The sequence below is a fragment of the Macaca mulatta genome, chromosome 17, assembly GCF_049350105.2.
Source record: "Macaca mulatta isolate MMU2019108-1 chromosome 17, T2T-MMU8v2.0, whole genome shotgun sequence".
NCBI lineage: Eukaryota > Metazoa > Chordata > Mammalia > Primates > Cercopithecidae > Macaca > Macaca mulatta.
In genome coordinates this window covers 6,765,319-6,780,243 of record NC_133422.1, presented here as the reverse complement: position 1 = coordinate 6,780,243, position 14,925 = coordinate 6,765,319, and the positions used below count along the sequence as shown (strand labels likewise).

The 14,925-nt window shown below is 38.4% G+C and overlaps 1 protein-coding gene across 1 annotated transcript in view; it reads right to left on the bottom strand.

Annotated features, from left to right (window-relative positions):
* WASF3 (WASP family member 3) overlaps positions 1-14,925 on the bottom strand; it is a gene marked incomplete at its 5' end in the record, with an annotated part of 70,962 nt that overhangs the window by 26,580 nt on the left and 29,457 nt on the right.

The following is a 14,925-nucleotide window of genomic DNA, read 5'->3' as shown; positions in this document are numbered from 1 at the left end:
CTGCTTCCTCCCTCCCCAGACTCAAAACTCTGCAGGAGCCCAGAGCTCAAGGTCTTGGCTTTTTCTTTTTCTTTAACAAAAGTTCTTTTTGCTACAAAAACAAACAAACGAAAACTAATTACTTCTGCTTCTAAACCTAGTGTTTTAATATTTCCAAAAACTCCACTTTTAAAAACTACTGACACAGAAAAAAAGCTCTGTGTTAAATATTCCAACCTCTTCTCTTTTCCATCAACATTCATTTAGGCATCTCATCCGGCCTAATGGCTGTAAACACTTCCTCTATGCTGACGATTGCTAAATTTCTACCTCCAGATGGACCTCTTCCTGAGATCCTGGCGCATGTATCAAGCTCCTTACCGACGGCACCACTGGGTGTCTAATAACTGAACGTATAACTTGGCCGGAATGGAGTCCACATACCCCTCATAAGCCTGCTCCTCTCCTGTCTTCCCCTGTTGGAAGAGCCAGCTCCATTCTTCCTGTTGCTCCAGTCCCAGACTTTAGGGTCATCCTTGCCATCTCTCATTGCACTCACACTCCACACTGGCTCTCCAGCAAACTGTCACACACATCCATTTTCAGAATACATCCAGGGTCTGACTGCTCTGCACCACCTGCCCTGATCCTACCCTGCCCCAAGGCATAATCACCACTCGCCTCGACCTCCCTAACTGCCAAGGGATTGGCCTTCCAGCAACCTTGCCTCTATCCACGCCCCTGCTCGGAACACTCTCAACCAAGCAGCCCCAGCCATCTTGTCCAAACCAGCCTCAGGTCCTGTTGCTCCTCTGAGTTTTCAAATCCATTCTATGCCTTACCAATTCACTCAGAATAAAAGTTAAAGGCCAGATGACCACTTATAAGCTCCTACACAACCTAGCTCCGTTCACCTTAGGGCCTCATCTCCTATTAACTTCTCCCTTGCATGTCCCACTCCAACTACCCTGGCTTCCTCACTGTTTCTCAGACATGCCAAGCATCCCCCTTCTCCCGAGTTCTTTGCATTTCCAGTTCCTTCTGTGTAGACCACTTCTGCTCTAGAGACTACGTGGTTTGCTCCCTCACTTCATCTAGCTCTACACCCAAATGTCACCTTCTAAGTGAGGACTTCCTAGCAGCCCTGGCTAAATGCCATCACCTCATCCCACATGTGATCACACACCCCTCTTATCCCTGCTCTGCTGTATTTTCCTGCTTAGCACTAATCACCAAGTAATAAACTATGCACTTGTATGTATTCATCTTGTTTCCTGTCTGTCACCCATCACTAGAACATATGATCCACAAAGACAAGGATTCCCCTTAGCTCTGTGTACTGCTTTATCAGTCTCCAATGTCTAGAGCACGCCTGGCTTGTAGTAGGTACTCAGAAAAGATTTCAGAATAAGTGAATAAAAACACAAGAACTGAGTCCTGGCTAACTCAGGATGTAGACTGGGCTCTGTAAGAGCATTTGCCCCCCCGCTGTGCTCCACAATGCCCTGAGCTGACCTGGATCACAGGACTCGTCAGAGAACTCTAATTTTGCCTTCATTCATCTAAGCTCTAGGAGAGCTGGAGCTCTGCCTTTCACCTCTGCACTGCTTGTGCTCAGCCAGTGCTCAACAACTACCAGCTGAATAAAAAACACATGATCTATGCCAGTGTTTCTTGCTAACAAGCACAAAGCGAACAAATGCTTCCTGCTCAAGGAAGGCTGGGCAATGAGGAGCTAAAGGATTAAACATGTTTCTATGCCTTGGGGTGTCTCAGAGTCATTAATAAGCTAATGTGCACTGGCAATCTGCAAGAGAAGCATCTCACATATCATGTTCTTATAGCGACTGGGCCTGGAAACACCTAATAACATATTTCAAAACTACTGTTTTATAGAATCCATTTGGTGAAATGCTGGGTGATTTGTAGATGAACACCATGTTCCGAATGCTTCATATTCAAGTCTATCAGTTCTTTATTTCTCAATGTCTGACATAGTCACAAAATGAAACCAATTTTTGTGTTTCTGCTTGACCATTCACAGTTTAAAATAAATTTCTATATATACACATACTCCAGTGTAACTTAAAAGCTCCCATTCCATCCCCTTCGGCTGTACAGAAAACTAATTAATAGGGACAGCATATATACCAAGAATATGGGAGTGTATCCCATAGCCTCTTGCAAAAGTGACAACAATATTCTCAAAGCACAGCAACTACTATTGAGAACACCACCATGTACTCTCAGCTCAATGCTGTATAAGCAGAAAAGGACAGGCAACATTTGCCTCTATGTCCGATGCCTAACCCTACTTGAAAAACATGCAACTGATACTGCATTTCCACTCAGAAGTTCTCAATTTATAAAGGGACATAAAATTTAAAGACTTGCATAATTAATATTTTGCCAGCTGCTGAAAGCTGACAAGTGTCTGAAGAGAAAAAAATGGAAGGAGCTATATTTTCTGATGAATAAGAATAAAGTGTTATAATTACAGCCTTCAGTTTTGCAAACAGCAAATGATTTGAAAAGCTGAATTCTACTCACTCTTTCAATGGCAAGTCCATTAATAGCTAAACTAATTCTGAATTACGGACCACATTGAGGTAAATGCAATTTATTCATTCTTTGTTGACAAAGGTTCCACTTCTGGACTTACTAGTACCACATGAACTCATATCCAAGTACATCAGGTTGAGATAAATGCCTCTGTCAACTAAAGAAAAACCAGGCTTTTGAAGAATTCGAAAAATAGCTTTATTTGTAAGTCTTACTGAGGAATGTAACCCGGGAGAGGCTTCTCAGGAGTTGTTAGACTATTTTAAAGTAGTATTTTGGACCACAGTTTATATATAAGTGATGGTGGCCCTGCCTGTGTCTAGCAGGTACATCAAATGTGTTTAGAAGTTATATTAAATACTTTTACACCAACCTAATAGATGTTACAATAGAGTAAAATGTGAGGATACATCTGGTTATACATGATAAAAGCAAAATCAATAGACATTATCTTCTGCAGAGGAGAAGATAAGGGCTAGGATTATTGATTCACCTTTTTTGGAAAATGCAGTGATTTAGGCAGGGGATGCGGGAACCTGCACTCTACCCCGTGTATCATCTTTAGGGCATTCCTCCAGAGGGCTGCTCTCAGTTCTTGAGTCAGGCACTTTGTGAAGTTTTGTTGACAAGGGATTTTGTGAAATTCTGCTGGCAAAGAGCAAAGGGCTCACAAGTTCCCCCTTCTGGTCATAATTCCACCCTCTGGTTGTATCTACAAGAGCAGCAGTGATTGTATTATGTAGTCGGGAAGGCTCTTGTCTAGGAAAGTCCACAGTCTTTAGTCACAGTTGTCACAGTCGTAAGGAATGAGTATCGGGTTTGGTGTGTATACTCGTCTATTTATTGGAAAACACGTTTTGGACTGTATTTATTTTTTTAATTCATATGATCTCGTTTTTTGCTTGATGTCATTTTTTTCTGTACCTAATATTTTTTAATGGGACTATTACAAGGAACTATAGATTATATATGGTAGTATTTAAAATAAATTAATTTAAATAGCATAAAAGTGAGTTATAGATCGGAGAAAACATAACTAACAAAATTGGGATATATTTGTATACTAACTGCACTTTTAAATTAAAAATTTTTATAGAAGTACTGATGATTAATTTTTGTTTGGGTTAGAATAATACCTTTTTTTATTTCTTGGTGTTGGGAAGGTTTATTACCAGGAAGTCATGTTTCTTGGTGGGGAAAAATAACTTTGTTATTTATTGTAGGCTGGCCAGATTGTCAGTAATATGGGGTCAGTCATGACACAAAATTACATGTTATTTTTTGAATAATGAATTATTTTTAGTAACTGGGTGACAATTATTTTGGCCTTAGCCACTGATAAATAGTTTCTAAATTCTGGAGAGTTTTAGGTAAAGAGAGTTTAGGTAAAGAAAAAGGTAAATGTTTTAATTTGTTTACAAAACTATACTCAGTTGTTTAAAGACATGAATAGCTTAAAAGAAACTTTTCTTACTTTGGAAAACAAAGTATAAAGAAAATCACTAATATTTTGACTTTATCTCACACCTCTAAATTGCCAAAGCATAAAAACTGTACATGGATTTTTCAGCTGTATTTAAAAGTGAAGATTTACTGGAAACAACCAAGTTATCTTGTATGAGTCCTTCCCGGGGAACAAAAGAGCAGTCACAACTAGAGCTTTCATAAATTTCAGCACACACACTAGCACCTAGATCTCGGTTTGTCAAGATTTTGGCTTTTTGTTCTCCACTAAAAGGAAACAGGTTTCTTGGGAAAATGACTCCAGGGCGGAGGGTAGAAAACCACATGAGCCTAGAATGCACTGCTGTGCTAGAAAGAGTAAAGTGCTCAAAGGACTTGACTTCTGAGATTGGTGGGGAGATGTCAAAAGGACACAGAAGCCTGTCTGAAAGGGCTCCCACCAGCCAAATGTAGAAAAATGTAAGGATCAAAATAAGTCAATGGATTATAAACCACAGAATAAAATAATCCATCAGTCCATACTGATATAAATGAGCAAGTAAATAAATAGGGAAATAAGTGAAAGCATTTGCAGCAGAATGCTAACTAACTAATGTTGAAGAAATTATGGCATGACCAAAAAAATCATCATTCTGCAACCACCACAGCAACTGTTTCTGTCAAGGATCATCAGTGGATGCTGAGACTAGTGAGTTCAAAGAAGGATGGGAAACAGAACATTTATACAGTCTCAAAGTGTCTCCCCATATGATACTTTTTAATTACATAGGGAAAAAAATCTTTGCATTACAGAAACTTCGGGTAATCAATCCACTGATGAAAATCAGTATCACCAGTTATGGCACAAGCAGACACACGAGCTTCCTAATGAAACGCACAGGGGAGGACATATCATCCCCGTGTGGTATTTCTGTCAATATCCTAAATCTAGTCACGAGGAAATATGAGAAAATCCAGACCAAGGGACATTCCATAACATAAATGCTGGTTCCCTTCTAAAGCGTCAAGGTCATAAAAGTCACAGAAAGACTGAGGAACTATTTCAGATTAAAGGAAACAAAAAAAGAGATCATTTTTAATATATATGCATACATGCATATGTATGGTGGGAAAGTGGAAGAGAGGTCTGAGAAAAAGAAGAAACGTAAAACAAAATCTGGGAAATCTGGGTGAAAGCTTATGGAAATTATTTGTACTGTTTTTGATCTTTTTAAAGTCTAAAATCATTTCAAAATGAAAAGTTAAAAAAGAAACTTCATTATAGTATCTGTAATGTCAGTTCCTATTGAATTCCATAAAATAACAAGTCATAATATTGGGCTTAAAGTTTTTTCCCTCTTTTTTAAAAGTATTTTTTCTCCTATAAAAGCAATACATGCTTATTGTAAGAAATACAGAAAATACAGGAAAGTAAACAGTAGGAAAAATGACCCAAAGTCCAATTAAAGACTCTACTGCTACCATCCTGATTATAAAACACATGCTCATGATGGAAAATTTGAAAAATTCAGAAAAATAAAAAGAAACGTCAACCATAATTAACTACAATTAACTTTTAAAATACTTCATTACAATATTCTTTCTAAGCATTTTAAGAACTAACAGACATTGATTATTAAGCGTATTCATTTTTTCAGCAAATATTCAAGCATCCACTGTGTATCAGGCCTTGTCCTTGTTGCTTGAAGAAATACACTTGTGGACACAGGCCCTGTTCTCATGAAGGGTATATTACGGTTGAGGAAAACAGACAATAAACAAGCAATGTGACTGGTGAAAATAAGCACTACGGGGAAAATAAAGCCGTATTTTTTTATAGAGAACAGAGTGGAAGGAAGTGGGTGGTGGTATTTCAGTGGTCACAAAAGGCCTCTTTGATAAGATTGTATCAACTGACTGAAGAGGGGGAAGATGAATATCTAGGGCAAGAACCTTCCAGACAGAAGACAAATACATGCTTGGTGTATATGAGCAACATCAAGGAGGCCAGTGTGGCTAAAGCCCAGCGAGTGATGGGGAAAAGGGCAGAAGAAGAGGACAGAGAAATGGATGCCCTTCCCTTTGTGTTGGGGAGGGGGTTGAGGGGAGTGACTGGAAATCCGACAGAAGGCGAGAGGCATACTGACTTGGATCAGAATAGTGACATCGGGGCAGCTAACAGGCATACAGATTTGCTATACATTTTGAAGATGACTGACCTCATTCATTATTGGACTGGATGTCTCTGATATGAGAGAAAGAAGATAATCAAAAGCACTGTAAGAGGACAGTTTCCACTTGCTAAGACAGATGGGGGATGGCTGGGAAAGAAAGAAATCGTAGTTGCAGTTTTAGACATGTGAGATTAGAGATACCTATTAGAAATCCAAGTGAAGATATTGAGTGGACAGTTGTATAGTTGTATGTAAGTCTGAAACCAGGAGATAGGTCAGAACTGAAGACATACATTTGAACATCATCAGCATAAAGACGTTATTTTGAGCCATGGGACCTGATGAGGTCAGTTAGTAAATGAGAACAGGCAGAGAAGAGCCAAGTGGGGAAGATCATTGAGGAGACAAAGAACAGCTTGTGAGGTAGGAAAAACACCAGAGTGGGGTGGCAGACCACTGTGCAGGTGAAGAGAGTTTCTCCAGAGGAGGCAGTTATCTCTGAGTCGCATGCCAGTCACAGATGAAGTAACAAGGGAGCCTGGCCACTGGATTTTAGCAGTATGCAAGTCACTGGCCATGCCAATGAGCAGTTTCAAAAGCATGAGTGTGACGAAATCTCAATGGGGACAACAGACAATGTGGGATATAGACTATGAATACATCCTTCAAGAAATCTTGCTGTGGGAGCAAGAAATGGATGAGAGAGAGAGGATGATTTGAAATGTACTCAAATTGGGAGATTTCTTTACATATTTATACTTGATGAGAATGACACAGAAAGAAGGGGAAAAGAAAATACAGAGAAGACAGAAGGTGCATGTAGCCTGGAAGGAGCCTGAGGGTATGGAATCCAGTGCTCAGCTGGAGGAGATGCTTGGATAGGAGCAGGAACAGTCCGTCCATTTAAGGGAGGGTGAGCAGGACACATGGGTACGGGGCCTATCAGCGTGCAATGTGTCAGAGGGAGACCTTTACTGCTCCTCTGATTGCTTTTCTTTTACCAGTGAAATAAGAAGCACAGTCATCAGCAGAGTAGGGAGGTACGAGGTGGAAAGACATGAAATAGGCAACTAGGAGCACAAAAACTAACACAGAGATTACAACAGGAGTGCAGAGCAACACCAAGGGCCCACCTGAGGCATGGGCTCATGATTTTAAATCTTTCTTCTTTTCTAACATAACCATTTAAAGCTACTAATTTTTCTCTACACACTTATCCCACAAATACACTGGTATTTTGTGTTCATTACCACATGGTTAGAAATAGTTTCTAATTTCCCTTTTGAATTTTTCTTTGACCCGAGGATTAATTTTTAAATACTGTTTGATTTTCCAATATTTGAGAATTATCTAAAAAGATAATAATTATCCCATTATCATCACCCTCTGTATATTAATCTTTTTAAACTTACTATTTTATGGCCTATCAGATGTCCCGTTTTGGTATATGTTTCATGGGAAATTAAAAGAATGTGTATTCTACAACTTGGGAGTTTGGTATACAAAGATGAATTAAGTCAGATTGGCTGGTATATTCTTCAAACCCCCTATATCCTTACAGATCTTCTGTCCACGTGTTCTTTCAATTACTGAGGGGTACTTGTTAAAATCTCCGATTATGATTTTGAGTTTGCCTACCTCGCCCTTCAGTTCTATTTTTATTACATGTAGTTTGCAGCCCTCTTATTAGGTACATATACATTTAAAGCTCTGTGTTCTTGACTCTTTTACCACCATTAAAGGTCCTGGCTTATCTGTTTTATAGTCTATCTAACATTCACAAAACCATATCTTATATCTTGTATTCACAGGGCATATTTTTTCTTACATCTTGCATTTGCAGGGCATATTTTTTCATTAACTTTCTTTAAATCAGTGTCTTCATCCTCAAAATCCAAGTATTTTAGTCTCACTTTTTAATTTAGCCTGATAATCTCTGCCTTTTAAGAGAAAGTTTAAAATGTTTCTATTTAAAGAAACTATTGATGTGGTTAGGATTAAATCTATCATCTGACTGTTTTCCATTTAGCCCTTCTGTTTCTTCTTCCTTTGTTCTTCCTTTCTTGTCTTCTGGGATAATCAAATCATTATTTTAGGATTTTGCTTGATATCTGTATGTTATTCCTGATGGTTACTAGAAATTATACTATGTGCCCTTAACTCATCTCTACTTTCAAATAACATAATATTTCATAAACAACGTAAAACACAACAGTGTAAGTCTATCACTTTCACACTCAGCATTTACTGCCACATATTTTACTGTCACATAGATTATAAATGCCATAAATTTTAGACAGTTACTAGTCTTTTAAGAAGACATAGACCTAATTATTGATGACCTTTTCTATTTAATCCCCTATTTACTTTTTCTGGTAATCTGGACTCCCTGCAGATCCAGGTTTCCAAATGGTATCATTTCCCTGCAGCATAAGAATTGTTTGTAGTACAGGTTGCTGGAAGACTAATTCTCTGAGATTTTTGTCTGAACAAAATGTCTTTCATTTTTAAAAGATATTTTCACCGACTATAGAATTATAGAATGACAATTTTCTTTCTTTTAGCACTTATCCACTGTTTTCTGGTCTGATGTTTCTGATGACAAGTCAGCTGTCATCCTTAACATTGTTCCCTTCTTTTACATAATGTATACTTTTCCTCTTGCTTCTTTTATGATTTTCTCTTTACCTTTGTTCCTTTAGCAAAATTTTTTTTTGTTTTTTGTTGTTGTTTGTTTGTTTTTACAGTCTCGCTCTGTTGCCTATGATGGAGTGCAGTGGTATGATCTCAGCTCACTGCAACTTCTGCCTCCCAGGATCAAGCTATTCTCATGCCTCAGCCTCCCAAGTAGCTGGGACTACAGGCATGCACCACGATACCAGCCTACTTTTGTATTTTTAGTAGAGATGGGGTTTTATCATGTTGGCCAGGCTGATCTCGAACTCCTGGCCTCAAGTAATCCACCCGCCTTGGCCTCCTTAGCAATTTTATTATGATGTGGTTTTCTTTATACTTTCTGTATACTTTATACCTTCTGTATACTTTATACTTTGCTGAGCTTCTTGTGTCTGTTAGTTGATATCTATCATCAATATTCAAAACTTATCTTCCATTACTTCTTCTGCTCTATTCCTTCTCTTTTTCTCCTTTTGTTCTGGAATTCCAATTATGTATGTGTCAGACCATTTGATATGGTCCCGTACTTTGGATGCGCTAAACTTTTGTTGTTGCCTTCTTTCTAAATTCATTTTCTCTTGTGAATCAGTTTAGATAATTTCTATTAACTTGTCTCCAAGTTCACCAATCACTTCTGCTGTGTCCTGTCTGCTATTAGGTCCCCACAAGTGAATTCTTTCTTTCTGATACTGTATTTTTCAGTTCTAGCATTAACAAAAAAAAAAAATGATTTCTATTTCCTCACACGTTGTTCGACTTTTGCACTACATTCAATATATTTTTCTTGATTCTTATAATTTCCATCTCTCTGACATTACCTATCTGTCCTTGCATGTTGTCTACTTTTCCATTAGATCCCTCAGCATGTTAATCACAGTTCTTTTAAACTCCTGGTCTGACAATGCCAATATTCCTCCCATATCTGAATCTGGTTCTGATGCTAGCTCTGTCCCATCAAACTGTGTTTTTTGCCTTTTAGTACGCTTTGTAATTTTCTGATGAAAACCAGACATGACACACAAGGTGAAAGGAATCCCAGTACACAGGCCCTTAGTGCTGGGCTGGTAAGGTGTCAGGGGGTGGGGGGCTGGGTGTGAAAAGGGAGTGTTCCACAGTCCTATGACTGGGGTCTCAGTCTTCTAATGAGCCTGGGACCCTGGGTCTCACTCCCACTTCCCCTCAGGTTAGGCAGGAAGACCAGAAGGGACTGGAGCTGTTGTGTATTTCCCTCCAACCAGGTCTGTTAAGCTCTGGTAAAATCTCAGTCTGTTAGACTCTGCTGAAATAATTTCTTTGGAGGGCAGGCAGGTTAAAAAGACTCAAATGTTTTGGGCATTTTTGTTGTTGTTGCTGTTTTTTGTTTTGTTTTGTTTTGTTTTTTGAGACAGAGTGACACTGTTGCCCAGGCTGGAATGTGGTGGTGCAATCTCTGCTCCCTGCAACCTTCGCCTGCCGGGTTCAAGCAATTCTCTGCCTCTGCCCCCCGAGTAGCTGGGATTATAGGCGCTTACCACCACGCCTGGCTAATTTTTGTATTTTTTTAGGAGGGATGGGTTCTCACCATCTTGGGCAGGCTGGTCTTGAACTCCTGACCTCATAACCCACCCGCCTCGACCTCCCAAAGTGCTGGGATTACAGGTGTGAGCCACTATGCCCAGATGTTTTGGGCTTAAAGTCCATTCCCCTCTCCCCTGAATGGACGAACAGAGATTTTTCTCCAGTCTTCAGTGTAAGAACCTGGTAAGGTTGCTCACAGTAAAATACACAAGTATGGAAGCCCTTCTGACTGGGCCCCTCTGGAGCTTCTAACTCTCAAACTTGTCCTCATTGAGCCTCCAGCAACTCACCAAGTTTTTGCAACCCTGAAATGCTTCCCACAAGGCTTTCTGTTCATGGGTTTCTGTGTTTCCAGATTTGGGGGCATCAGTTTGTCCTGTAACTTCATTTCTTTGATGGATCTTTCAAAAGGTTGGTTTTCAGATTACTGAGCTTCCTCTTACTGTGTAGACATGAGTGACTTCCAAGTTCTATAAAGCCAGACCAGAAACTGGACACCCCTTCAATAAATTCTTCATAACTACTCTAAAGTACTTACCAGTTATTTCCCAAATTGGAGTCATCTGTGGGTCTTGCTTCTCCTGACTGACTTCTGTTTCTCTTGATTACAGGTCACATATTTTTCCTTTTCCACCTATCTCATATTTATATTTATTTTGCCAGACAATGTGTGTAAAAGAACAGTAGATTAAAGCGGAGAATGTTTACTCCCTTTTTAAAAGGGGGTCTTTTAAGGAAGACTACTACTTTAGGCTGCTGATAATCACAATCATGTACCTGATATGAGATATAATTCTATGAAATACAACGAGAGAGATGATAAAGCCAGATAAATTTAGTGACAGCCAGAACTGCTCTAACTTGTGCTCTTAAGAATTATGATGAATTAAATCTTGCTGTATTAAAATCCATATGGAGGAAGGAAAAATAAAAAACAACCCAACTAATAATTACTTCTACAATACCCTTAAGAAAGTATTTCTGACATTCCGGGTCACATGGTGGGTCAGGAGAGTCTGTAAATCCCCTATAATACTGCCTTTTGTCGGGGTGGTGGGGCTTTTATACTTGCCTTCAATTCTCCTGCTGACAGAATTCTATCTTCTAGTTTCCTAAGTACACATTACTTTTTACTTACCTGCACTGGCTTTCTTTGTTCATGAGAGATGCAAAAACGAAGTTCACAGCATTAAATATTCTTAAATTCTTGCTGTGTTCCTTCCAGTCAACTTCTGTCCAGATACCTCAATATATTTTATCTTAACTTGCCCACAACCCTAGCCTCAAACTGTATAGAAATGTACTTACAATCTAGTTCCTTCAAAACCCATGTTTTATCCTCCTCTTCTCCCCCAAAATCTTGTTTGGCTAAATCATCCAAGAAATTTATTCAGCGCATGCCTTTAAAATACTAAAATCTCTATCCTGAGTAGAACTGCACTTATGTCACTTAACACACCTCCAAATTTCAGATCCACTTATATAAAGCCAATGTATGAGAGGGCATTTGGTTTAGTGGGAAACACAACGTCTATCTTAAGGAGCATTAATAAAAACAATCACTTAGAAACCCTTCGGAAGAACACAGACTTCCTTTCTCATTTGTACAATTACTCCACACGTGAAAATTAAATAAAAATAGATTTTATAATGATTTATAAAGAGAGAAGCATATTTAAAATTAATGGAGTCACAGAATTATGGGCTATTTGTGATGACTATCTTTGCTTGTTATGAGGAAGCCTGATGACTCCTCAGGCATAAGAAATCTTTTTTTAAAAAATCAAAAATAACCAGAGATGTATGTAATTATTTTGAATAAGAATTTATAATAGTGTTCCCCTACAAATAAACAACTATATGTCCAACATTAGTAAAATGGTTAAATAATTATGGTGTATCAATATCATAATCTCCAGCTATTCAAAAATGTGTCTTATAAGAATCAACACATACGTTTACTATACAGTAAGTACAGGCTATAAAACTATATGTACAATGAGATACCATCTGTATAAAGATATGTTCAAAGTATTACAAATAATTTTTTCTGATTAATGGAATTTTGTAAAGTTGACTCTTTTGTATGTTTCTGTGCTAAATGTTCTATGTTATCGTAATAGTACCATTAACGTACCCAAACTTTTTTTTTTTGGCAGGGCTCACTAAAGTTCTAACTCCTTTCTTTGTGACATCCTGAGAAGAATTTTAAGGGGGAGGAGGGAGAAACAGCTATTATCACAAGAACAAAGAAAAAAAAAGTAGCAAAATCAAACTTATGAAGTATTTATGTCATCTTGGCAAAAATGTCATCTCCTTTTTAAGCAAATTATATTGAAACTACATCACAGTATCAGTAGGAATTTGATTACAAGATACTGTGATTTTAATTGACCAACTAGCTGACAGGAACAAGAGCATTCAGATTAATCAAGGAAAATGATGAAACAGCATTCCTAGTTTAATGTTAATTGCTACACTAAACTGTCATTATTTGAAGAAAAAGATAATGAAATTCCCTAGCTGGAAAACCAAGTAACACACCTAAAACTGTCTGGCAAGCGGCTTTCCTCCCCCGGCCACTCTGACTGCTCACACTGTACTGTATCAGAGGTAACACTCAAAGAAAAAAATCTGAAAATTAAGAAAGACTTAAAAAAATTTATTGGACAAACCTGTGAAACTGGTGATCTTTTTAAACTATATGGTCATTCATGTTACAAATTTCCTCTCTTTCATCCCTATGACTGTTACTAAATTCAATATAGTCTCACTGGAAAGATTTCAATTCCCTAAAAAGCCTGTTAAAAATTTAACGCTGACAAATTTCTGGCCCTTGAAGTCAAGTGTCTGATCTGGATGTAGTAAAAGCATATCCAGAGCTAAAAACCTACAGATTTCCCAAAAGTTATGTAAAGTTGTAGGACCTTCAGAATTCCATTAGCTATCTAAGACCAGATACTTTTCTTGCTTTATGCAAAGTCATTTAAATCCTCATAACCCTGAACCGTCTCCATAAATGTGACAAGAATCAGAAAGATCAGGTAATTCTCTTCCTATTTAGAAAACACCAAAGAAACTCCCTGTGGAGTCCTGGTCTGTTTTTCCTTCCCTAGAACAATTAGGTGCCCTGGTTTTCACAGTAGGTCTCCCAGGGCAAGTCCCCGCTGCTCAAGCAGTGATGACCAGTGTAGGCTCAAGGCAAATCCCTAAGTTGTGCTGGTGTTTCCCTTAAGATACACATGTAAAGAAAGTCTAGTCCCCCTCTGTATCACTTATAGGAAGCAGATAATTATACATCATCTATCGCAATCTGTACCTGAAAATGATTTTCTACTGTGGGGAGTGGAGATAAGGGTGGGAGGCGAGTGACACAGGTGTGGGGGTGAGCAGGGAAGTGAGGAGGATTCAGATGATCCATTCTCATTTGAACCCACTGAATAATGGCCAGGTAGGTCCTCAAAGGAATTTTAAAAATGATTATGTCTTGACTTTATCATAGGAATGAATACACTGTAAAAGAAGACTTTTAATATTATAGGTTCATACATTCCTAAATCTCTTTAAATACCTGATGAATTATTACAAAATTTAAAAATAACATAAAACATTCCTTTAAATTCTCTTATTCTTCCTAACAACTTGAGCTCATATACATTTGCATATTACTTTCCTCATCCCCTGTAATATATTAATACCCAGTGGGAAACCACAAACAACTAAAGATTCATGCAAAACATTAATGTCATTTACTATGTGCTAGTGCTGTCTTACAGCAGGTTGTAATAACTGCATATCTGTTTCCTACTTTATAATCTTGTTGATGTGACTTACCAAGTATTTTTTAAATTATAAATGTGGTTAACTTCTAAGTAGAACCCAATTCAAAGTTATTTGCTGTCTCCTGTATTTAGAGGGGAGCTGAATGAATAAACACTCATAAACTTCAGATAATCTACTTTGATATTCTATCACCAATCAGTAATTCAGTGTCACAGGCAATTTGACCTACTATAACAGAAGACCACAGAGTAGGTGGCTTACAAACAATAGAAATTTATTTCTCACAATTCTGGAGGCTGGGAATTCCAAAGTCAAGGTGCCAACAGATTTGATGTCTAGTGAGGGTTGCTCTCTCTTCTTCAAGACAGTGCCTCATTGCTATGGCATCACTAGGCAAAAGGGGCAAGGTGTCTCTCTCAGGACTTTTTAATAAAGGCACTAATCCTATGCATGAGGACTCCACCTCATGAATTCTTACTTCCCCAAAATCCTAGCTCTAAAGACCATCACAATCAGGATTAGGATTTCAATGCGGAATTGTTGGGAGACACAGTTCATTGCACTCAGTTATCTTCATTTTCCAAAATTACATCCTTGGCAGTATGTATCACTGTGCCTTCTGTAAGGCTCTCTGGGTTGTAAGCCCCAGATGCACTCAAGGAACCTGAAGTGAGGAAGGGTCACTGTGAGGACTCCCAAGCCCTGTACGGCAAATGGGAGGGAAAAGCCATCCTGGGCAGGTCTAGAAACA